This window comes from Pongo abelii, chromosome 11 (assembly GCF_028885655.2).
Source record: "Pongo abelii isolate AG06213 chromosome 11, NHGRI_mPonAbe1-v2.0_pri, whole genome shotgun sequence".
NCBI classification, from domain to species: Eukaryota; Metazoa; Chordata; class Mammalia; order Primates; family Hominidae; genus Pongo; species Pongo abelii.
The window spans coordinates 142431219-142454707 of NC_071996.2; the positions used below are offsets into that span (position 1 = coordinate 142431219).

Below are 23489 nucleotides of genomic sequence, written 5' to 3' on the forward strand. Positions count from 1 at the left end.
TTCAGGTTTTGTTGAAGTGTTCTTCCCTCTACTCGCTTTCTCCTTCTTGTTTGATTGCAGGGCCGTGCTTTGTTTTAAAGCAGATTCAACCTGAATTCTTTAAAACTGCACAGAACATCTGCATCACATCTATTTATTGACAAAGCTTGATTAAAGACAACCTGGGAGGGAGGTGGATTTCTGGACCAAGGATTGAAAGTAGATGGCTGGATTCCCTTATAAACATCGACTTTGACACCACTCTATATATTCATGGGGTCTGTATTAGCAAAAGAAATTACTCTAGGATGTTGAGATGAAGTTTAAGTGGTAATTACATGCATTAAAAATGGCCATTTAAGGGAAGGATGATTCCCACGTAAGGAGTGTAAGGAGTCGTAGCCCCTGATTTAGTCAGAAATATTGTAGCAAGCATTTGGAGACTTCAGTTCGCTATGCAGCTTGCATAATAACGGCGAAGTCCTGTTCAGGATCCCTAGATCTTAGCTCTGCCATATTTCAACCAAAATTAGTCATTTCTGGCTTTCAAACTCAGGAACATTGTTGCAACTCATGAAGAAGTAAATGCGAATATTTGGAAAAATACACAGCTATGCATGTCACACGTGCATATGAGATTCCCACAAATGACTGTCCAGGCTGATTCTAGCAGAGAGGAGGAGACTGGAGATGTTCTTTGACACGCAAGTGGTTGTAAATGTTCTCTTAAAAAAATTCCAGTGTCATCCTTTGGCCTGTCATAGCCACACATTCCAGGGTGGCAGCAGGCATCATAGGGCAGGAAGTGGCCATCCCTGAAGCCCTGGATCCCACAGAGGACTCCTGGAGGCAATCTTAGAAGTCCAGCCCAAAAGAAGAGTCAGGTTTGACTGGACTGTCATTCAGTTCCCCGAATTACACTGACTTCTGAATCGTGGACTGGTTAGGAACAATGTGAGTGTAAAATCTCCACCCTCAAACCATGAATTCAGTAAATCATGACTCGGGCAAACTTGGGACAAGGGTGGCCCTCCTTAGAGAAGCAGTGTGTGTATATGTGTATCTGCATGTATATATGGTACATATATTTATATATACACACACATATATATACACATACACATGTGTACCGTATATACATAGACTGTAGATGATGGGTGTGTATAAATATGTGTACACCAGATATATAAATATCAAAGACCCTAAAGCCACTGCCAGCCTGCTCTTCCAGAGCCCAAACTCTCCCCCACCCATCCCTGTGTTTCTTGGGTCCAGAGCAGAGCTCCGTGCTCACTCTGTGCATGATAGATATTTGTTGTTGAGTTGTCTCATCTCAAAGAAAATTATATTTGTATTTATTCCTTCGTAGTTACCTGAGTTATCTAAGCTGCAGTGAACAGTCCTCTACGGCCCCAGTGCAGTCGTAACATGGAGTAGGATTCCACCCCTCCCAGGCTGGAGGCCACATTTGTAAATGACTGCTCTGATGCTCTGATACTCAGTGTGTTCATTACAGATTTCTTAACATTAAGTGAGCACCTGCTACGTTGTTCTCCCACTTGCAGGGAAGGTAGTACCAGCCCATTTTATAGATGAGAAATGGATTGCCAAGCATGATACGTAAATGTAAGAACCCACCTGTCGGCAAGGGCGCCCGGCTTGCTGGAGAGAAGAGCTGCCTGGGTGGAGGCTGCCCAGCCTGGCCTGTGCCTTCACAGAGGTGCCAGGGAGTGCAAATGGGCCAGGGGGAGCCTGCTCCCAGGGCTTAGTTTTCAAAGACAGCTGCATGGAGGATACATTCTTAAAGACATCCCTGGAGAGTGAGGTTCACCTGGGGCAGTGGAGCATCCGGAGCAAAGGCCTGCATTGGCCTCTGCACATGGCCAGGGAGGTGACAGCACCAGGGATGCCACACAGCCAGGAGCCTGCTGGGCTGGGGTCAGCCAGGCCACCTGCCATGCTTGTGGCCACTCCAGCCTGTATCCCCACAGACGCTGACTGCTGCTCTGTGCAGGACCAGCACAGCGAGAGCACACCCCGGCCTGGGCAGGGCAGGCACCCTCCAGAGCCTGGGTGAAAGTCCGGCACCTCCCCATCGGGTCCTCAGCTTAGGAGACGGCCACTGACAGCCCGCGATTGCACAAGACTTGTAAAAAAGAGGGAACACATTCTAAAGCCACACAATCCAGGTGATCCTTCCCCACTTAGGGTTTTTGTTCTGGAAGTATGACCAGAAATGTGTGTGCATGTGTGGCCAACTCTCATTCATGTCATTTTCTAGTTCTGGAAAAAAATTCACTGTTTAGGACAATACAGAATATTCAAAAACACATTGAAAATAAAATCAAATGCCATAAGACTTGTTGGAGCATGCTACAGTTCATAAACATGGGGTCTTATTGCAGGAATGTCGAATTTTTAAAAATTGAGTAATCATGACTATATTTCTGTATCTCTTTACTTGATCCTTGAGGCTGTGAGTCTTCTGGGGCAGGGGGATTAGTCTCTAAGCTCTCGGATCAAAGACAGCTTGAGAAGGCTCTGAGGGATCTGTTCTCCCAGGGTCTGCCCTTCCCAGATTGAAATTGTTCTGCCCGCCATCATCACAAACAGCACAGACACTTGACTCCTTAAAGTTCTCAGATGCCACTGTGTAGTCTCACCTGCACCCTGGGACCTTGCCAGCTATTTGTGGGCTGATAAGAATCCGTGCACTTTCACTCTTGTTCTTGGATCCCCCGAGGTTTGGCGCGGCCCGGCTCTCAGTTCTGCAGTTCACTCACCACTTTTAGACGGAGGACGTCGATTAGATTTGTGGATCATGACATTTGCAGTCTGATCTCAAAAATGAAGTGTCAGGAATTGCAGCCTTTTGTTAGAGTCTGGTGCAGGAGATCTCGAACACATTTTCCAGAGCCGTCCCCAACTCTAGGTGTTCTTAGATCAGCGAGGCCACCTTGACCCTATCGGGAGCATACAGACTCCTGGTAAACCTCTCTCAGTGGACAGCAGAGCTGTGCTTGTCAATGGCCTCCGGGCCCAGCGCCCTCACTGCGCCCGTTGGGGATATCACTGGTCATGGCTGATGACTGGCCGAGCACCTGTGTGTCTCCTCAAAAGGAACCTGGGGCTTGTCCGGCATGTCCTCTTCCTTGTGCTGGTTTGCATTTTGGCCTGGACTTGTGTGTCTCTGTGTGCTGTCCTGAGGCCTGCAGGCTCCCAGGTGTCTGTGTTCCAGTGTAGGGGGAGCTGGAGGGTGAGAGGACGGTCTGGCAAACGTCCTTCCCCTGGCAGATCTAGGAGGCATGTGAACAGGGGGACTGTTTCCCCCAGGAGGAGGCCGAGGTCCTGAAAGGCAGGTGGGGGCCTTGAGACAAGAAAGCTTGGAGGTTCGAGGGTCAGGGGTCATCCTTGGCTGGCTGACAGCACCCTCACTCTGGGAGCTGGAAGCTGGGAAGACAGGGGCGTGCACATTTTCCAGGCTTGAGTCCAAAAACCCCGCTGTTCTCCGTGTCTCTGCTGCCTCACTGCCTTCCTCCGTTTGCCCCTAGAGACCCAAGTGCTGGGTCTGCGGAGTCCGCGGGGATGTCTTTCTGTGTGAATGAGCAGCCACTGAGTGTGGGAGGATTGGGCTATGTAGGACAAGCTGTATTTGTGCACCTGCCCAAGACGGGACCCAAGGCGGGACCACTGAAATTTAGCCTTGGAGTTCCTTCATGGAGCCACTGACCACTTATCCCTTCCTCTTCAGCTTGTGCTTGCTGCTGAGCCATGCGGGTTCTGTGTTCTCTGTTATGTGCGGGTGTGTGGACTGGAACCCGCCTGCAGCAGCCACTCCCACCTGCCTTCGGGACCCTGACTGTACATGGGCTGAGCCAGGCAACCACCGGAAGGGTGAGTCCTTCCCCAGGACTCAGCGGGTGAGACTCCGGCTCACCTCACGGCAGAAGGCAGACACCTGAGAGCCCGCAGGCCTCAGGACAGAGAGAAACAGAGATCCAGGTGGAAATGCGGAGGCGGCACGAGGAGGGGGCCATGGCCTGGGTGCATGTGCGCTGCACCACGTGTTACACATGAGGAGAAGACACACAGGTGCTCTGCCGATCACCAGCCAGGACCTTCCCCAGTCGCCTGTCCAGCCTGGGCTGTTCACTTATCCTGTCTTGCCCCTGAAATTTACTTTTTCCCTCTAATATGGTTTTTTGTTTTTTGTTTGTTTGTTTGTTTTGTTTTTGTTTTTTTTGAGATGGAATCTTGCTCTGTCGCCCAGGCTGGAGTGCAGTGGCGTGATCTCGGCTCACTGCAACCTCCGCCTCCCAGATTCAAGCAATTCTCCTGCCTCAGCCCCCTGAGTAGCTAGGACTACAGGTGACCACCACCACACCTGGCTAATTTTTTGTATTTTAGTAGAGACAGGATTTCACCGTGTTGCCGAGGCTGGTCTTGAATTCCTGAAATCGGGGAATCTGCCTGCCTCAGCCTCCCAAAGTGCTAGGATTACAGGTGTGAGCTGCCGCACCCAGCCTTCTATGATTTTTTCAGTCACCACCTACAGGCCTCTACTAGCTGATTTTACCTTAACTGAGGCAAAGTCTTCAACACTTAGTGTGTGCTAGTTGATTTCTTAATATGATGTGTTTCTCAACAGAGATCAGTTTTATTCATGTGGTGCAGAAGTTTGAGAATCTGAAATGGGCTAAAAGTAACTGAGTCCAGAGCTTGGGAAGCAGAAGGCCTGTCCCTGTTGCAGAATGGTCTGGTTAACCACGCCCCCAACTGCTCCACCAGAAACTCCAACTCTACAGGCCTAAAAGCACCTCTGCCACACCTTCAGCTGAAATCTGAGTTCCCAGGGATTTGTGGGACCCGGCACTGAATTATAGGAGGATTCTTCCCATTGCTTAGGTTTTTGCATGCTTCTGAATGTAGGTGAATAGATGCAAAAAATTTCAAAAATAGCTTATTTTATCAGAGGCATTTGAAAAAAAGACTGCCCAATAAAACAGATTTAAGTAGAGTTACTCTTGTACACAGTTTCACATTTTAAAAACAGCCTATTTTTTCAAGATTAATTTGAAGGACTAAAAGCTGGCCCTAGTTACAGATATGGCTTATGGTCAGCGTTGTTTAATTATTCAGAAGAGTTTTGTATCCCCCAGTTAAAAATTGTTCAAGGGAGACAGTCCCAGAATCATTCTGCCACACTTTCCAGGCTCCACACTCCCCAGAAGCACAGCCTGTGCCTCTCCATTCTGAAAACAGGCCCCGGAGCCTGGACACCTGGGCTTAATTCCCAGGGCTTTGTTCTTCTGCTCTCTGAGCAGAGTGGCTTCCTGCCTCTCAAAGCCTCCGTGTGCTCAGGCTGAGAACCTGGAACACGGAAGAACCAATTGCATAAGATGGTTGAGAGTCTTCAGCCAAATCCCAGACATACAGTGTGGGGCCCAGCACTCAGGAAGCGCCGATCGCCGGCCGCCATTGTTTGCAGCTTCTGGCACTTTCGCTGTCCCACCAAATGTGTGGAAGACCATTCCCAAGGAGCGCCGACCCCCTGGCCTCCGCAGCAGCCTGCACCCGGCTGAGCCTGCTCTTCTGAAGTCCTGGACCCTGGTGACCTTTCCGATGCCCGGTCCTCCTGCTAGCAGGGGGTGGTGCTCATCAGCCCTCCCTTGACACCCCGTGGTGTCAGTTCTCCCTGGCCTTGGCTCTCCTACAAGATGCCTCCTTCCCAGCCTCTCCCTCCGCTTGCCCCTAAATATCTGCCTCCTCCAGTTCTGCCATGGACGGAGGTGTAGCTCAGGAATCTGAGCCCATCTTTGGAATCCAGAGGCCTGGGTTCAAATCCTAGCAAAGCAAGCATCTCAACCCCTGTGCCGATTCCTCCTCTCTCCAAGGGGAGAAATAAAGTTGGCCTCAGTCTGGAGAATCTGCCTCTGAAGCCCCCACCCTCTTCTGGGGTCCCAGCATGTCCCTTTGCTGAGTGAACTTGCCCTTCAGGGTGTCCTGAGGACTCCAGCAGCTCCACGTGGCTGACACAGGTCTTGTTGCCCCCGAGATGACTCCTCCTCTCTAGATCTGAGTCTAGCTTCTGGGTCAGGATGCACCCAGCCACCCAAGCTGGGCCCCTGAGCCGCCCCTTGCCACCCCCACACTCAGCGGGTCACCGTGTCTGGTGGGTGGCCCCTTGCCGCCTGCACAGCTGCTGTCTCCGTGTCGTCCTGGCCTCCCTCTGGGCCATTGCGGGAGCCACCCTTCCCAGGCCCCACCTCAGGGTCTGTCCCCTGCCAGCCAGAGCTACCTCTGACAGGGAGATCTGATGGTGTCTGTGGCCCTCCAAACCTTTCCTGGCCTCCTTGTCGCCTTGGGGAGTCCTGCCAATTCCTGCCCCCTCCCCAGAGTCAATGCTGTCTTTACCCCCAGATCCCTCTCCGCACCCTCCTGGCTGTGTCTCCCATCTCTGCCTGTGCCCAGGAGGCCCTTCCACCCCTCTCAACTGGGACTGACCTCCTTGAAGACCTGGCTGCAATCCCGAATTCTGTAACGAGCTCTCCAAACCCTCAGAAACATAACTGTCACCTTCCCTGTATGTTTATTATGGACCTTTTAATCTCTGTATTATAATAATACATTTGCAGTCATCACCTATATTTATATTTCATAGCAAGATTGTTGCAGACCTGAACGTACTTTTATTATTACATTTTTGTGATAGTGATTTGTTCTGCTGCTTGTCTCCCCAAATGAACTGTGAGCTGGCTGAGGCACGTGCCTGCATCAGGCAGAGCGCCCTACACCGGCAGCCCTTCTGTCCATATTTTCGTTCGCTGCTGCTGCTGTTGCTGCTGCTGCCGCTGCCACTGCCACTGGGAAGGCTGTGTCTTCAGATAGTCATGTGTTCTGTCAAAAGACATTTGTAAAGTTCATGCCCCTGGTTTGGACCAGTGTGTCAGTGCTGTGGATACAAAAGGTATTTCCAGCCCAGGGCTTAGCTGACTTGCGTTCTGGGGGAGATTCTGCACCCACTTGGTGACTTGGGATGTCAGGCCCTTCCTCACCTTCCTGTAGCCCCGTTCTCCCATTGTCTGAAAAGACACTGCTTGGCCAGATGGTCCCCAGAGGGGCCTCCAGCACCACCAGCTGGAAACGGGGCCCGCAGGACGGTTTGTGTTCCATCATCTTCCACTCGTGGGTTTTATTTGGAGACTGAATTTGGTGGCTTCTGGAGAAGTTGTGACTCACGGGTTGAAGGGGTTCCTGGACTTGCAGGCCCCAGGTACTGGGAGCGGTGGAATGCTCTCCTGCCATCTGGCTGCTTGTGGCTGGCCAGCCCTCGCTGTCTCTGAAAGTTGGGAGGGGTCCCTTTGCAGTGCTCCCAGGACACTCATTGTGGGGAAACGGGAAGGTCTCGCAGAGAGGAAAAGGGTGGGGTGGATCCTGAGGGACAAGTCAGACCCTGCAGCCTCAGCCCCGGCAGAGCCCGCCCTGGAGAGCCTGGGGGTTGCCAGGTGGACAGGGAGCGGCTCTGCAGGGTGGCCTCTCCGGCAGTGATGCTGGGGGCTCCAAGCAGGAAGGAGCCGGCCTGGTCCGCTGCAGACAAGCTCGCCCTCTCCCCTGGTTTCCTTGGGCTGACTCCTCCTTGCCAGATAGGCCATTCCAAGCACAGTCAGCCTGAGTCCCTGAAGCCAAGCCCAAGCTGAGGGAGAGAGACAGCCTGGCTTCCAGCTGGCGTGAAGTCCTCGCTCCCCTGGAGGAGCCAGGCCAGGCCAATAGCCACCGGGAGCCCCGGCGTTGTAAATATGGTCATTCCCACATTCCCAGCAGGATTCCTCCTTCTCAGGCGCAGCAGGCAAGCCGGGGTCAGAGGCATGAGTCATGGACGAGGGAGAGAGGGGCGGGGATCCGGAAGACGGCTCCGCAGTCGCCTGACTGCACCCTGCCTACTGACCCTCCAGACCCTTACGGCGAGTGCCCCATGTGTGGGGCATCCAAAAGCGTGCCTGCCGTGCCATCAAAGCAGACAGGGATGCAGAGAGCACGGGAGACATGGGGAGCAAACAGGCCACTGTCCCCAGGGCCACCAGGCTGTGCTGAAATCACAGGCTCCCTGCAGGACCCCATTTCAAGCCAGTAGTGCAGGAAGTCCCTCTGGAGGCCGCCTGGCCGAGCAGTGTCCTTTCAGAGATGGAGGGACCTGGGCCTCAGAAGCGTGGGGTGGGGTGTGACTCATCCCAAGTCACCAGCTGGTTTCCTAATATCAGGCTGCCACCTGACCACGTCCTGAGCCACTTGTCTCAAAAATCCTCGAGCCCTGTAAGAGCTCAGAGCAGGCAGCACCTGGTGCATTTGTCTGACCAGCAGACACCCATCAATCCTCTGGGGGTCCTAGGAACTTTGGGGTGTGAGTGGGGGAATCTCACCCATGTAGTCATTCCTGGGAAGGCCTGACTCTCCACAGGGGAATGGGGCCAGCCGCTGCCACACACACACATGCTCTGGGATTTTAGCTCTGGCCCATTTCTTGGAGTACCATGGGCACGTGGTGGCCTCCTTGTCACTCACCAGCCTGCTGAGAATCACAGGGCAGAGGCTTCCACCCGGAGCCCACAAACAGAGACAAGAGGGTCCTGCCTGTAACAGTCACTGCTTCTGTTTGGAGAAAGGTAGGCACGCCCCAGGGGGAGGGAGGCACCTGAGTGAAGGAGTGAGGGCACCCTGGCAGAGCCATTCAGGGGAATGTTGTAAAAACACAAATTAATCTCAGAATTCTAATTGTTTCCTGATTCCCATTTGCTTTCAAGAGAGAACAGAGCCTGCTTTCCATCCCTTTCCTCTTAGCCTCACCATCGTCCCATAGAAATATTCACCAAATCCTCCAATGCCCCCTCTGAAAGTCGCTGTCAGAGACGGTATCCCTGCATTCCTCCTGCCACACTTCTCCCTTTGTTGCAGACATTGATTCTTAGACAGTCCTGTGGTGGGACTGGGGGGGATGGTAAGCTTTTGCTGTTTCCCTTGTGATTTTCTGTTCTCTGCACGCCCCCTGCTTCCGTGTCCCCCAAGCTTCCAGGGCCTGCTCACAGCTGGAGGAGCCACAGAGGTTGGCCAGGAGGAGGGGAGCCTGACCCCCAAGGACACCTGCCTTTTTACCAAGTGGGCCCCCCTTGCCATCTTCCCCCTACAGCACCCAGCAAGGGTGGCAGGGCAGCTGGCTTCCTGACATGCCAGGCCCCACCAACCCAGGCCACCCTGGTGCCTGGCTCCCTAGTGACGAGTGGCTTTTCCTGCTCAGGGCCAGCCTTGTGCTCAGCTGCTCAGCCTCCGAGGTCCCCTGCCCTGCTTAGAGCTCGCTGTGCAGATGTGGCCTGGAAGGAGGCGTCACGCTCTCTACCGTGAAAGCAGAACTCTGCATTTCCTCCCCTGCTCTGGACAAGGCGTTTGTCAAAAAGACAGTGCACTGGGGAGGAGGCTCTGGGGTGGAGGTGGCCAGCTTCATGCTGGCACTGCCCATCCCAGCCCGGGCTGGCAGCAAGCTGGGAGCCTCCCCGGAGCCATCTGGCCCTCGGTGGCCAACGGTCTCTTTGAACCCTTACCCAGATGGAACAAGGAAACTCGTTCAGCAGAGCAGGAGGGACTCTCCCGAGAGTCTCCACAGGGCCTGCTGCTGGCACCCTGATGCCTGCCCATTGGGTGGGTGGGTGATCACTGAGGCATGGTCCGCAGGGCTGGACTCAGTCTGGGTGCACAGCTGTGTCCACTGAGTGTCCAGCCTGCCCCCGGCCCTCCTGCCTGCCTGAGACTGTCTCAAGAGGGCTGGAGGCTGTGTCAGGACCCTTCGGAGGAACTGCAGCTGGCGAACGCGGTCTCAGGGCCCAGGTGCTGGGGGTGGGGCCAGCCCCGAGCAGGGAGCATCTTACCTCTAACCAGCTGCCCCAAGCAGAGAGCATGTTGCCTCTAACCAGCTGTGTGACATAGTGTGGCCCAGCCTCAGCTGACCCCTCTGAACCGGAGATGAATGACAAGGCCGGATATGTTCAGCCTCATCTTTCTGCCCAAAAAACATCTTAGATGAAGTGGAGATTTTGTCAAAGTGCAGATATTGACTGAGGCTCTGAGGCCTGAGACTGCACCTCTGAAAGCTCCTGGGGAATGGTGCTGTTGCTGGTCCGGGGACCAACTTCTGGGTAGCAAGAACTTAGAATGCCCATGAGGCCATTGTGGATGCAAAGATCGCTTGGGTCTGTTGGATTGGTACAAAAGGGGAGTTCCCGCCAGCCGCTCCTGAGACACAGCTCAGGGTGGGCGCAATATGGGCGAGAGCTCCTTGGGCACAGCTGCCCCGAGGGGGCTGGCCTTGCTTTCTCCTTCCTCTCCCCTGAGGTGGGGGTGGGTGCTCTGACCACTGTGGGGAGAAGGCACCCATGTTGGCCCAGCCTTCCAGATAGCACCCTCGTGCTAAGGGCTTTGAGGCTTCCGTTGGGGTGGGGGCTGGATGGGCAAAGTCCTGGAGGGGAGGCCCAGGGAGAAGTTGGCAGAGGGTCCCGGTCCTTGCATCTTGTGGCCTTTCTGTCTGCCCAGGTTCGCTCAGCCACAGCTTTGTTATTTGGAAGCCTGTGGTCAGGCAGCTCCGGCGCCGGCTCCTGGTGGGCCCCTTGGCACCGTGTGGTGGTTGGGCAATGTGACCGATGACTGCTTCCCTACATAGTATGTGCCTGGGTCAGAAGGTGGGCAGAGGCTGCCGTCTGTGCCCTGCTGCCCTCCAGCGTCTGACCTGGCAAGGCCCAGCATTACTGGCCTCTTTGCTGTTGGTATTTACAGCCCTGTCCATCATCTATCCGGTCCTGGCCTCAGCCTGCCGAGCCATGTGCCCGCTGGCCACAGGAGCCACCTGCTTGGTCTGCATGGTCCCCCCATCCCTAAGGCTTCAGCTGCTAGTTTCTCTCTGGTCTCTTCATTGTAGTCCCTCTTTCAACAAATATTTAGTGAGCACTTACGAAGTGCCAGGAGCTGTTCTAGACCCAGTTGGGGAAGAAAACAGCTCCTTGCTCTCTTGGGCTCCTGTTCTCATGGCGACATGTGTGTTGACCATAGACCAGGCAAGGCCAAGCCTTTCCAGTGAAGTAGCTCATTAAGCCCTCACAGCATTGATGCAGCACGTCCTATTGTTACCCTCACTTGGGTGTTTTGCAGAAGTGGAAACTGAGAGCTGGACAGGTTAAGCCACTTTCCTAAGGCTGCGCCACAGAGAGTGGCAGCTGGGCTTCAGCCTGGAGCCAGGCTCCAGGGCCCATCTCAGGGAGAGCTCAGGAAACCAGGCCTTGGAATTGCACACACCCCTCTCCGTGCCCATCCCAGCATGCGCTCACCGTCCCTCCTTTCACAGATTTCCAAATGGTAACATTCTGCATTCCTGGAATAAACCCTTCTTGGTCATCTGGAATTGATTCTTTAAATACCTGACTTGACTTGATTTGCTAGTGTCTTAGGATTTTTTGCATTTGGATTCACAGGTGGCAACGTTCTAGCCTTGGTTCTGATGCCATCAGGACAGGTGTCCAAACTGTGTCATCTTTTTATGAAGGATGCTGGGTATGGGTGGGAGCAGAGGGTGTATGGGAAATCTCTGGACCTTCCTCTTAATTTTACTGTGAACCTGAAGTGCTCTAAAAAAACAAAGTCTTTACAAAGAAAGAAAGAAAGAAGGAAGGAACAAAAGAAAGAAAGAAAGAAAGAGGAAGGAAGGAAGGAAGGAAAAATAAAATGGGAAGTGGTCCTTCATCTTTAAATTCTGGAATAGTTTAATATAGATGGGAATTGTCTGTTCATAGAAAGTTCTATTTAATTCTCTTATAAAACAAGCGGGTTTGTTATTCTTCGTGGCGTAGATACAGACCTTTGTAACCTGGTCCACATGTCTGATGGCTATGGATACATTTGGGTTTCCTGCTTTTTCTTGGGTGAGTTTGGTAACTCGGACAGCATGAGAGTTAAGAGTGTGAGTTCATGAATCCGACTGCCTGGTGTCAGTCTGGCTCCTGCTGTCCTTATTCGTTGTGTGACTGGGCAGACAGAAGCTCGGGGTGACCGGGGACCCACAGATGTGCCCTGTGTGGCCGGCAGCTGTAGGGGTTGCGCACCCCCTGGACTCCTGCCCCCAGTTGACCGTGGGCCTCTCAAGATTTTCCTTATACAGCCCCTTTCCTTCTCCCCAACATTCTTTCTTATTTATTTGTTTTGCACTGGGGGAGTAGCCCATCATTTGTAGTCGTACTTGCAGAGAAAGAAGCCCCAGGAATACCTTTCCTTTGGACAGAAGGCATTTCTAGTAGAATTTCCCAGGAGCAGCCGCTGAGCGGTGCATGTTCTGCGGCTGCATTGCTTCTCGCGCTCTCCCGCATAGTTCCTGGATTCGCTGGGTGTGGGCTTTCCGGGCTGCCCTGCTCTTTCAACCAACACTCTGGACATTCTGGGAGTGTCACTGAGTGGGGGTGGTGAGCTTCTGGGAAGCCAGCATGCATCTGTTGGTTGTCTAGGTCTGGAAGCCGTAGGAGGTTGCCCTACTCTTAGAGTCCAGAGATTTCTTCGAGATTCAGCTGGATTGCCCCTCCTCTCTTTTTCCTTCCTGGAACTTGGTGTTCCCTTTTAGTCTGAAGATTATCCTGCTAATCTGAAGATAATCCTTAACGCGGAGACACGTTCCTCTGCCATTTTTTCTGATCGTTTCTGCCCTATCCCTTCTCCTTCCCCGCCCCCCCCCCCTTTTTTTTTTTGGAGTCTCGCTCCATTGCCCAGGCTGGAGTACAGTGGCACAATCTCAGCTCACAGCAACCTCTGCCTCCCAGGTTCAAGTGTTCTCCTGCCTCAGCCTCTGGAGTAGCTGGGATTACAGGTGCGTGCCAACCATGCTGGCTAATTTTTGTATTTTTAGTAGAGACAGGGTTTCACCATGTTGGCCAGGCTGGTCTCAAACTCCTGACCTCAAGTGATCCACCTGCCTTGGCCTCCCAAAGTGCTGGGATTACAGGCATGAGCCACCATGCCTGGCCTCCTTTGCCTTTTGCTCGGCATGCTGGTAGACTTCCAGGAGCACTCTCTGATATATTTGTTTTTCTTCATTTTTAAATTTTTTAAAACTTCTATTTGTTTTGTTGTTTCCAGCAGTCCTTGTTTTGTTTCCTAATGGTTCCTTTTTTTGAAGCAGACAATTCTGGTTTTATCCAGGCTCCTCCTCAGAGGGTGAATTCTGCTGCTCTGAGGCTGGCTCCCCGTTCGGAGGCCTCTGCTAGGTGTTCAGCCTGGAGGTGCCCCCTGAGTGGCCCTCAGGTCCCTGAGGTGTTTCCTTGTCTGTTGTGCACTCACGCCAATGGGAGGTCTCACTGATCACACTGAGTGGTTCCATACCTCTGGTTGACTCGGGGTGGCTGAGGTGGGTGTCTGAGGGGTCAGGAGGCTGTGTCCAGACTCGGCAGGGGACAGAGAGCCCCCACTGAAGGCCCGTGCCCACCAGGCACTCAGGAGAAGAGAGGACTGGCTTTGTGGGGTGGCCAGGACCCATCGAGACCCATGGGGGTGGCTGGCAGCTGGGACTTCTCCATGTCTGTGAGTTCTGCTGTGCTCTCACCCTGGCATGTTCCCGAGCCCTGAGCATCTGGAAGCCCAGGGTTGAGGGTGTGGTGGGGGAGGGAGAGGAGGTGGGGGTGAGAGCGTTTTCGTATGAACTGGGCAATGCCAGGGTCCCGTGGAGGCAAAGGCTCCTCCGCTGTGATGCCAGGGGCTGAAGAAAGACAGGGAAAGCTCAGGGTAATGAATGTCCTGGACATCCGCTCCGTGCTGTGGACGATGGTCACAGCCCACGCTTCTGTGGCCAGATTCTGACCCGTGATCCTCACTTTTGCCCCTCCAGGGTCCCCTGGCAGAACCTCAGGGGTGTGTAATGGGGTGTGTGTGTGAGAGAGAGAGCGATATGGGGTATGTGTGATGTGGAGTATGTGTGTGTGTGATGTGTGTGGTATGGAGTTTGTGTGAATTGGGGTGTGTGTGTGATATGGGGTATGTGTGATATGGAGTATGTGTGTGTGATGTGTATGTGTGGTGTAGGGGGTGTGTGGTGTTGGGTTTGTGTGAATCGGAGTGTGTGGTGTATGTATGTGTGTGGTGTGGGGTTTGTGTTAATCAGGGTGTGTGTGTGATGTGATATGTGTGTGATATGGGATGTATGTGAATTGGGGTATGTGTGTGGTGTGAGGTGTGTGTGTGATGTGGAGTGTGTGTGGTGTGGAGAGTGTGGGTGATGTAGGTGTGGATGTAGTGTGGGGTGTGTGTGTGGTGTGTGCATGTGTGTGTGCGATGTGGGGTTCATATGTAATGTGAGTTGTGTGTGTTGTGTGTGTGATGTGAGTTGTGCGTGATGTGAGGTGTGTGATATGAGGTGTGTGATGGTGTGTGTGTGATGTGTGTGTGATGTGGGGTGTGTGTGATATGGGGTGTGTGTGATGTGGGGTGTGTGTGATATGGGGTGTGTGTGATGTGTGAGGTATGTGTGATGGGTGTGTGTGATGTGGGGTATGTGTCTAATGTGAGGTGTGTGTGATGTGAGGTGTGTGTGTGATGTGGGGTGTGTGATGGGTATATGTGTGATGTGAGGTGTGTGTGATGTGGGGTGTGTGTCTAATGTGAGGTGTGTATGATGTGAGGTGTGTGTGATGGGTATATGTGTGATGTGAGGTGTGTGTGATGTGGGGTGTGTGTCTAATGTGAGGTGTGTATGATGTGAGGTGTGTGTGATGTGGGGTGTGTGTGATGTGGGGTCTGTATGTGATGTGAGTTTTATGTGATGTGGGGTGTGTGGAATGGGTGTGTGTGTGATGTAGTGTGTGATGTGGGGTGTGTCTAATGTGAGGTGTGTGTGATGTGGGATGTGTGATATAGTGTGTGTGATGTGAGGTATGTTTGAGGTAGTGTGTGTGTAATGTGAGGTGTGTATGATGTAGTGTGTGCGTGATGTGAGGTGTGTCTAATGTGAGGTGTGCGTGTGATGTGGGATGTGTGATATAGTGTGTGTGACGTGAGGTATGTTTGAGGTTGTGTGTGATGTGGGGTGTGTGTGATGTGGGGTGTGTGTGATGTGGGGTGTGGGTCTAATGTGAGGTGTGTGTGATGTAGTGTGTGCATGATGTGAGGTGTGTGTGATGTAGTGTGTGATGTGAGGTGTGTGTGTGTGATGTGTGATGTGTGTGATGTGAGGTATGTTTGAGGTGTGTGTGTGTGATGTGGGGTGTGTGTGATGTAGTGTGTGTGATGTGAGGTGTGTGTGTGATGTAGTGTGTGATGTGAGGTGTGTGTGTGATGTGGGATGTGTGATGTGTGTGTGATGTGAGGTATGTTTGAGGTAGTGTGTGTGTGATGTGAGGGGTGTGTGTGTGATGTGGGATGTGTGATGTGTGTGTAATGTGAGGTGTGTGTATGATGTAGTGTGTGATGTGAGGTGTGTGTGTGTGATGTGTGATGTGTGCGATGTGAGGTATGTTTGAGGTGTGTGTGTGTGTGATGTGTGATGTGTGTGATGTGAGGTATGTTTGAGGTGTGTGTATGATGTAGTGTGTGTGATGTGAGGTATGTTTGAGGTACTGTGTGTGTGATGTGGGGTATGTGTGTGATGTGGGGTGTGTGTCTAATGTGAGGTGTGTGTGATGTGGGATGTGTGTGATGTGGGGTATGTGTGTGATGGGTATGTGTGTGTCTGTGTGCGTGTTCGTGTGTGTGTGTCTGACTAGAGGAGATTTTACAGGTGTGCTCACCCCCCACCCTTCTTCCCTGCCATGCTGGTTCTGACTGTCCAACAGTGTCTGTGGTACTTTGCCCCTTCCTTTCTGTTGCAGAGTCTACCTGCACTCTAAAAAGTGATCCGTGTCTTCCCTGTGTTCTAGTTGCTTACAAACATGCTTCTGCCCTGCTAGATTTCTCTGAATCATCTCAGCTTTTTCAACAACTAGCAGCATTCCTGGCACATGATAGGTGCTCAAATATGTCGCAGGAATGGAAGGAAGAAAGGGAGGAAAGAAAGAAGGGAGGAAGGGGGAAGGAAGCGGAAGGAAGGAAGGGAAAAATGAATGAATTGGTGAAAGGATAAATGGATAAAAGGAAGGAAGAATGGATAGATGAATGGATGGGTGGAGGGAATGAAGGACGGGTGGTAGATCAATGAATGGATCAATGAAGAAATGGATGGATGGAAGGAAGGAAGGAAGAGAGAAAGAAAGAGAGAAGAAGAAAGAGAAAGAAAGAAAAAGAAAGGAAGGAAGAAAGAAAGAAAAGAAAAGAAAAGAAAGAAGTAGGTAGGTGGGTAGCTGGATGAGTGGGGAGGTGAGGAGATGGTTAAATGGTCTTAGAGTAAAACCCCTCTCCCTTCGCCCATCCTGCCTCTCCTAGCCTTTTCCGTAATGCTTCTGTCCCTTTGTTAGGCCTTGGGGATATAGAGTTGAATGGGGCTTCTCACCTGCTCATTAGGGCCCCGGTCTGGTGTGGAAGAGACAACTGAGGCACTCTCTTGGTCCAGCCACAGCTTTGCAGCTGCACCCATCCCCCGACTCCTGGGCCAGGCAGGCAGATACAGGGAGGTAACTGCACGCAGGACGCATGCACACAGTTCCAGGTGGCCTGTGTATGCAGGAGGCACTCCCCAGCCCCAGATGTTTTACATTTGTTGCAGAGAACACGGCCCATGTCAGCAGACATGGCTGGGGTCAGGGTGACATCAAGGGGGCCAGGCCCGGAGGCTCTCGGTCAAGAAGACTAATGAACCTGCCGCTCGTTTCTGCCTGAGCCTGGGTCCCCTCGGGCATGTGAAGCAAACCCTGAAACCCACCACTAGCCAGGGGACGGCCCCTGTCATTTTTGGCTTTTCATGGGTGATACGGTATTTCCCCTTGGAGGGTTGGTTCAGCTCATATATCAAAAGCTGCGGTAATTATTTCCTCCCACTGAGGAAGGCTTCCATTTAGCTTTCTCTACCCCCCCCCTTATTAATTATCTAATTACAACCACATTCTCCAAGAGAGAGCAGCCTTTGACTTTCTGCCCAGGACCACTTAAAAAAGGTTTAAATATTTGGAGTGCTCTGAACTTTGAAAAAAGTGTGTGTACGTGTGTGTGTGTGTGTGTGTGTGTGTGTGTGTGTGTGTGTGGTTTTCATATGCATGGGTTTCAGGGAAAATATGTCTTGGCCTTTTCAGACCCTTGCCTTGGTTCAACAAAGGTTCCTGGAGGTCTCTGAGGATGTAGGCTGCTGGGGTGAAGCCTGGGGCTGGGGGTTGGGAGAGGGCTGGGGATGAAGGAGCGGAACCACACGTCCCCCCTGCACACTGCTGTGTAACATCAGACACCCACGCCCACAGGGACACACACGGACCCACGCACACAGATGCACACACCCACACAAAAACATGCACACTGACACTCCCACAGGGACACAGAGACCCACTCACGAGGATGTACATGCTTACACACACACACACACTGACACATGGACCCACTCACGTGGATGTACACACTTACAAACATGCACACTAGCACTTCCACGGGAAAACACACGCACTCACACGGATGCACACACTCACACACAGACATACACATGCACACTGACACTCCCATAGCGACACACAGACCCACTCACGAGGATGTACATGCTTACACACACACACACACACGGACCCACTCACGAGGATGTACATGCTTACACACACACACACACACGGACCCACTCACGAGGATGTACATGCTTACACACACACACACACACGGACCCACTCACGAGGATGTACATGCTTACACACACACACACACACGGACCCACTCACGAGGAAGTACATGCTTACACACACACACACACGGACCCACTCATGAGGATGTACATGCTTACACACACACACGGACCCACTCACGAGGAAGTACATGCTTACACACACACACACACGGACCCACTCATGAGGATGTACATGCTTACACACACACACGGACCCACTCACGAGGATTACATGCTTACACACACAGAGAGAGACCCACTCACGAGGGTGTTCATGCTTACACACACACACGGACCCACTCACGAGGATGTACATGCTTACACACACACATACATGGACCCACTCACGTGGATGTACACACTCACAAACATGCACACTAGCTCTTCCACGGGAAGAGCTCATCTACGGAAAACACGGATGCACACACACACACACACACACACGCACACTGACACTCCCACAGGGACACACAGACCCACTCATGGATGCACATGCTCACACACACACGCACACTGACACACACACAGACCAACTTACCCGATGCACACGCTCACACAATTTACATAACTTGCACATGGATACACACTCACACTCTGGACATTCTTTCATACTCACATTCACACTCTCACACTAGTGGGCACACTCACAGACACACACACGGGATGTCACCGAGCACCACATCACACGTCCCTCCAGCTTCCACATCCTCCCCCCAGTGCCTGGGGCCTCCCTGGACCTCCTTCCCTGTGGCAGAATCCTCACGGTGACCCCTCTCCTGGCGGCCGTCTTGGGGAGCCCATGCCTGCCTCTGGGCTGACACCCACCCCTCCCACCACGCTCAGCCCCTCTGCGGGAGGAGGGTCTTGTCGCACTGGTTTGCCCCTTGGCTCAGGGGAGCTCTCCAATAATTCTCGCTGAACACTCACCTCCCGCGAGCTCTGCAGGTCAACTGGCTATTCTCATGTTTGTGCAACAGGCGTGGGGGTGAGCACTTACACGGCCAGGCCCTGTAGTGGGCAGTAAAGGTCCCAGGTCTCAGGGCCAGTCTTCAGCGATCCCTGCTAGAGCTCAGGTCTCCTGGCAGGACCGCAACACAGCCTGGGGACTGCTGCAGACTGGCCTGGGTGTGTGGCAGAAGTGGCCCTGAGGCGTGGTGTGGGGCCCACCCTGTGTTCGCCACACTCCCGACCACGTGCTGATGCCAGTGGCGTGTCCCCTGCCCTGTGGGACCCACTGAGGTGCCCCAAGACCTTGGGCTTATGACACCACATCCCTGTGCACCCCGGGTCTCAGACGCTGGCCCTGGCCACCTCTCAGCACCTTCTCTTTGAGCTTGGTGGGCACAGAGGGAGGTGCGGGATTGGGGTCCCCACCCTGGCTTCCTGGAGGACCTGGACTTTCCTCCTGCCTGTGTCTCCTCCCCCTGCATGTGGGAACCAGGCTCTGGGTAGGGCCTGAGCGGGTTCTTTCCCCAAGGTGCTCCCAGGACAGCTGGTTGCAGCCCCAGAGCTGCACCAAGCCTGGCACACCCATAGTTTGATTGGCCCACAAGTGCGCTTAGAAGTCACTTGTGTGGCACGAGGGGACCTTGTGGGGCTGGAAGAATTGTGTGTCTTGATCACAGTGGGGGGTGCAAGAAACACGCATGATGAAACTGCAGGAAGTACACATACACCACTCACACATAAACACACACAAACGCACACAATACACACACAAACACACACACAAACACACACAATACACACACAAACACACACAAACACTCCACATACCCATGTACACACATAAACACACACCACGTGCCACACAAATATACTACACACTACACACACACACTCCACACTGTACATACACACCACATACACACACACCACACAAACACACTACACCCCCCACTTACAAACACACACCACCTACACCACACACAAACACACACCACACGGCACACAAACATACCACACACTACACACATACCCCACATTGTACATATGCACCACATACACAAACACATACCACACAAACACACCACACCCCCACATACACAAACTCACACCACATACACCACACACCATACAAACATACCACACACACACAGACATACCACATACACATACACATAGATAACATACCATACACACTACCCACTATATACCACATATACGTACCCCACACCACACACACATATGCACGCCACACTGTACACATATACCCCCCCACACAAAATACCACAACCTCCCACACAAACACACCACATACAACATGCACCACACATACCACACTACACACACACTTCACACTGTACATAGACACCACATACACACACACCACACACACACAAACACATCACACCCCCACATACACACAAACACAAATCACATGCACCACACACCACACAAACATACCACACACTACACACACCACACACCACACAAACATACCACATACACACACACACACACAACATACCATGTACACTACACACTATATACCACACATACATACCCCACACCACACACACCCACACGAGTGACATGTGAATAAGCTCTTGGTCCATACTGGTGCCAGATGCCTGGGTGTGATGTGGTGACACCACTGTATGTGTGGCATATAATGTGGTGTATAATATACCATATGGTATGTTGTCTGTGTGGATATGTATGTGGTATGTTTGTGCAGTGTGTGGGGTATGTGTAGTATGCAGTGTGTTTTTGGTGTGTGGTGTGTGTTTGTGTGTGTATGTGGGGATGTGCTGTGTTTGTGTGTGGTATGTGTTTGTGTATGAGGTGTGTATGGACAGTGTGGGATGCGTGTGTAGTGTGCGGTATGTTTGTGTGGTGTGTGGTGTATGTGATGTGTGTGTGTGTGGGAGGGGTGTGGTGTGTTTGTGTGGTGTGTGGTGTATGTAGTGTGTGTGTGTATGTGGCAGTGTGGTGTGTTTGTGTGTGTGGTATATGTGGTGTGTATGTACAGTGTGGGGTGTGTGTAGTGTGTGGTATGTTTGTGTGGTGTGTGTGTATGTGGCAGTGGGGTGTGTTTGTGTGTGTGGTATGTGTATGTGGTGTGTATGTAGTGTGGGGTGTGTGTAGTGTGTAGTATGTGTGGTGTGTGTATGTGGGGGTGGGGTGTGTTTGTGTGTGTGCTGTGTGTGGTGTGTATGTAGTGTGGGGTGTGTGTAGTGTGTGGTATGTGTGGTGTGTGTGTGTATGTGGGGGTGGGGTGTGTTTGTGTGTGTGGTGTGTATGTAGTGTGGGGTGTGTGTAGTGTGTGGTATGTGTGGTGTGTGTGTGTGTGTATGTGGGGGTGGGGTGTGTTTGTGGGGGTGGTATGTGTGGAAACTGGGTGAAAGGCACATGGGACATCTCTGTGTTGTTTTTGCAACTTCCTGTGAATCTGTAATTGTTTCGAATGCACACATTTTAAGGCAAGAATCCGCCGTTGACAGCTCCCCCCAGCGGCTGACCCATTTCTCTGCGTCCTCCTCGCTGAAACACAGCCCTCTGCTGCCCGAAACCCCACAGCTCCCTCAGGCCTGCACGGGGCCAACGTGCCAAGCCTCTCTTGTCCCCAGGCAGCCTGTTCTGAGGGGCTCACCCACAGCCAGACAGCGTTCACGGCTGCGCTGAGCACGGGACAGGGAGAGGCCCCGGGGTGGTGAGTGTGAGAAGGGGCACTCGGGGGCAGGAAAGGGCACTCAGGGGTGGGAAAGGGTGCTCTGGGCTAGGCCTGGCCCAGGGGGCAGGGGTTGCGGAAGCCTGGGCCGGCCCCGTAGCAGTCACCTGTCCAGTGTCTTTTGGGAGGAACGTGAGTAGAACAGAGCCAGCTGTCTCAGGGCCTGCCCCATGTCCCGTCCCACCCAGCCTTGGGACAGTCTCAGGACGATCCTGCAGGAAGCTGAGCGAGGCGGCCGTAGCTCACCGTCCCCCTTCCGTATCTTCCAGGCTGTCCGTCGCGTCGGCGGCGCACGTGGAATTGGGATGCATCCGAGTCTGTAACTTCTGAAACCTGAACGACCTCAGGAGGCCCCCACCTCTGCCCTCCACCAGCGTCGAGAGAAGGGACAGCAGTGACATCGGACAGAAGACCCGGGCTCCCGTCCTCCCCCAGGACGGTCCCCACATAGGAAGGGCACTCCCAGCCCTCTTGCTGGTGACATTGTCATGGTCATCTTGTCTTCTGTTTGGATTTTTCTTCTGGGTCTTATGTTTGGGGGGAGGTTTATTCTTTCTGAAAATGTCTAGATTCAGGAACACATTTATGAGGATTTGGATTTTGAATTTGTATTTCCCTCTAAGTGCCTTTTTTAATGTCTATTTTTTTAATAAAACAGAAATGCATTCTTGTACAATTCTGTTGAAACTGGACCAAGGCTCTCAGAAGAGGACCCCCGAGTTCCTTCCCCTCCCCCGAGCCTCTGCATGATTGTTTCAAGTCAGCCTGGAATTCTTATTTTCATGCCGCTATTCTTTTTCTTTCTCCGTGATTGCTCGGCTAGCCATTTTTAAAAAATATTCTCTGTTCAGTGTATATGTTGCTTGTTTGTTTTATTTATTGAGATATTTTTACAAGCTAAGTGACTGCAGTGTGGCTGTGTATCCTGCTCCCCACCCAGGAAAAATAAAGACGTCCGCGCAGCCATGGTCTCCCCATCTCTGTTCTCATCTCTACTTCGCACTCAGGGCTCTGACTGAGAGAGTCAGAACAGGTTACAAGAATCACTGTTACTTCACTTTAAAAGGCACGAGAGAGGATGTGGACATTTTATGCTATGCATATTTGTAGAAATTTCTAGAAACTACCAACTCTAACATGGTTGCCAGTGTGAACAGACCCAGGCCTGGGAGAGCAGAGGGGGCCTCAGCCCTTTCCCAGTGCCTAGTCCTCTGCTGCTCCCCAGCAGCCTCAGCACAAGAGACCATTGCTGTCACACCCACGCCCCGCTCTTGACACAGAAGCGTGCCCATCCTGTGCGCCGCCCCTGCTGTCCAAAGTCAGGGCCAGCCTTCCCTGCTGCTCACCCTGGGTGGTATTCCCTGCTCTCCCAAGCATGGCATTCATTTGTGCCACCACCTCCCCGCTTCTCCGAACGAGTCACCGTCTGCTCCATGTGCATCCGTGCCATGTTGACCATGAGCTCACCAGGCAGCTGGCTAAGAATGGAGCACCTGGGTGTGCGGGTTAGCTTGGCATCCTGCCCAGAAATCCCACAAGGACCATGATCTGCCATCAAGGAGAGTCAGCCCGGGTCTGGTGCAGGCGGGCACCTCTGCGTGAGGGCAAGGGCTCCATGCCCTGCCCTCTGCCTCCTTACCATGCCAGCACCCATGGGCACTGGGGGCTGGGTGTTGCTTGTGGACCCCAGGGTGGAGGCTTCCAGCTCTGGAGACTGTGAGTCACCAGGTCACTACCCTGGGCCACCAAAGTCATGTCTCCCGGGGGGCACCTGGTACTGGGGTCTGCTGGGTGGAGCTGCCCACCAAGCAGTGGACACACAGAGCCCACCCAGCTCCTAGACAGAGGTTCTGGAAGTAGGGGTTTCTGGCAGGATGGTGGTGGCCTGTGAGCCTCATTTTTCACTCCCACCCTGTCCCCAGGTCCACCACGGCAAGTACAGGAGCTCTGGAAACACCAGCATGGCCTCAGCTTCCATCTGGCTCCTGTTGGTGACCTTGATGCGGCACTGGCTTCCTCTGGGGCTGGCATCACCGGGAG

The 23489-nt window shown here is 52.8% G+C and overlaps 1 protein-coding gene across 3 annotated transcripts in view; it reads left to right on the forward strand.

Annotated features, from left to right (window-relative positions):
* The window catches only part of TWIST2 (twist family bHLH transcription factor 2), a 63018-nt gene extending 40605 nt beyond the window's left edge, over positions 1-22413 (forward strand). For all 3 annotated transcript variants that reach the window (XR_008523149.2, XR_002914122.3, XM_024243472.3), the window contains one exon: positions 21719-22413. The gene's annotated coding sequence lies outside the window, so the exon portion shown is untranslated. The remainder of the gene's footprint in view (positions 1-21718) is intronic.
* The last annotated feature ends 1076 nt before the right edge of the window (positions 22414-23489 follow it).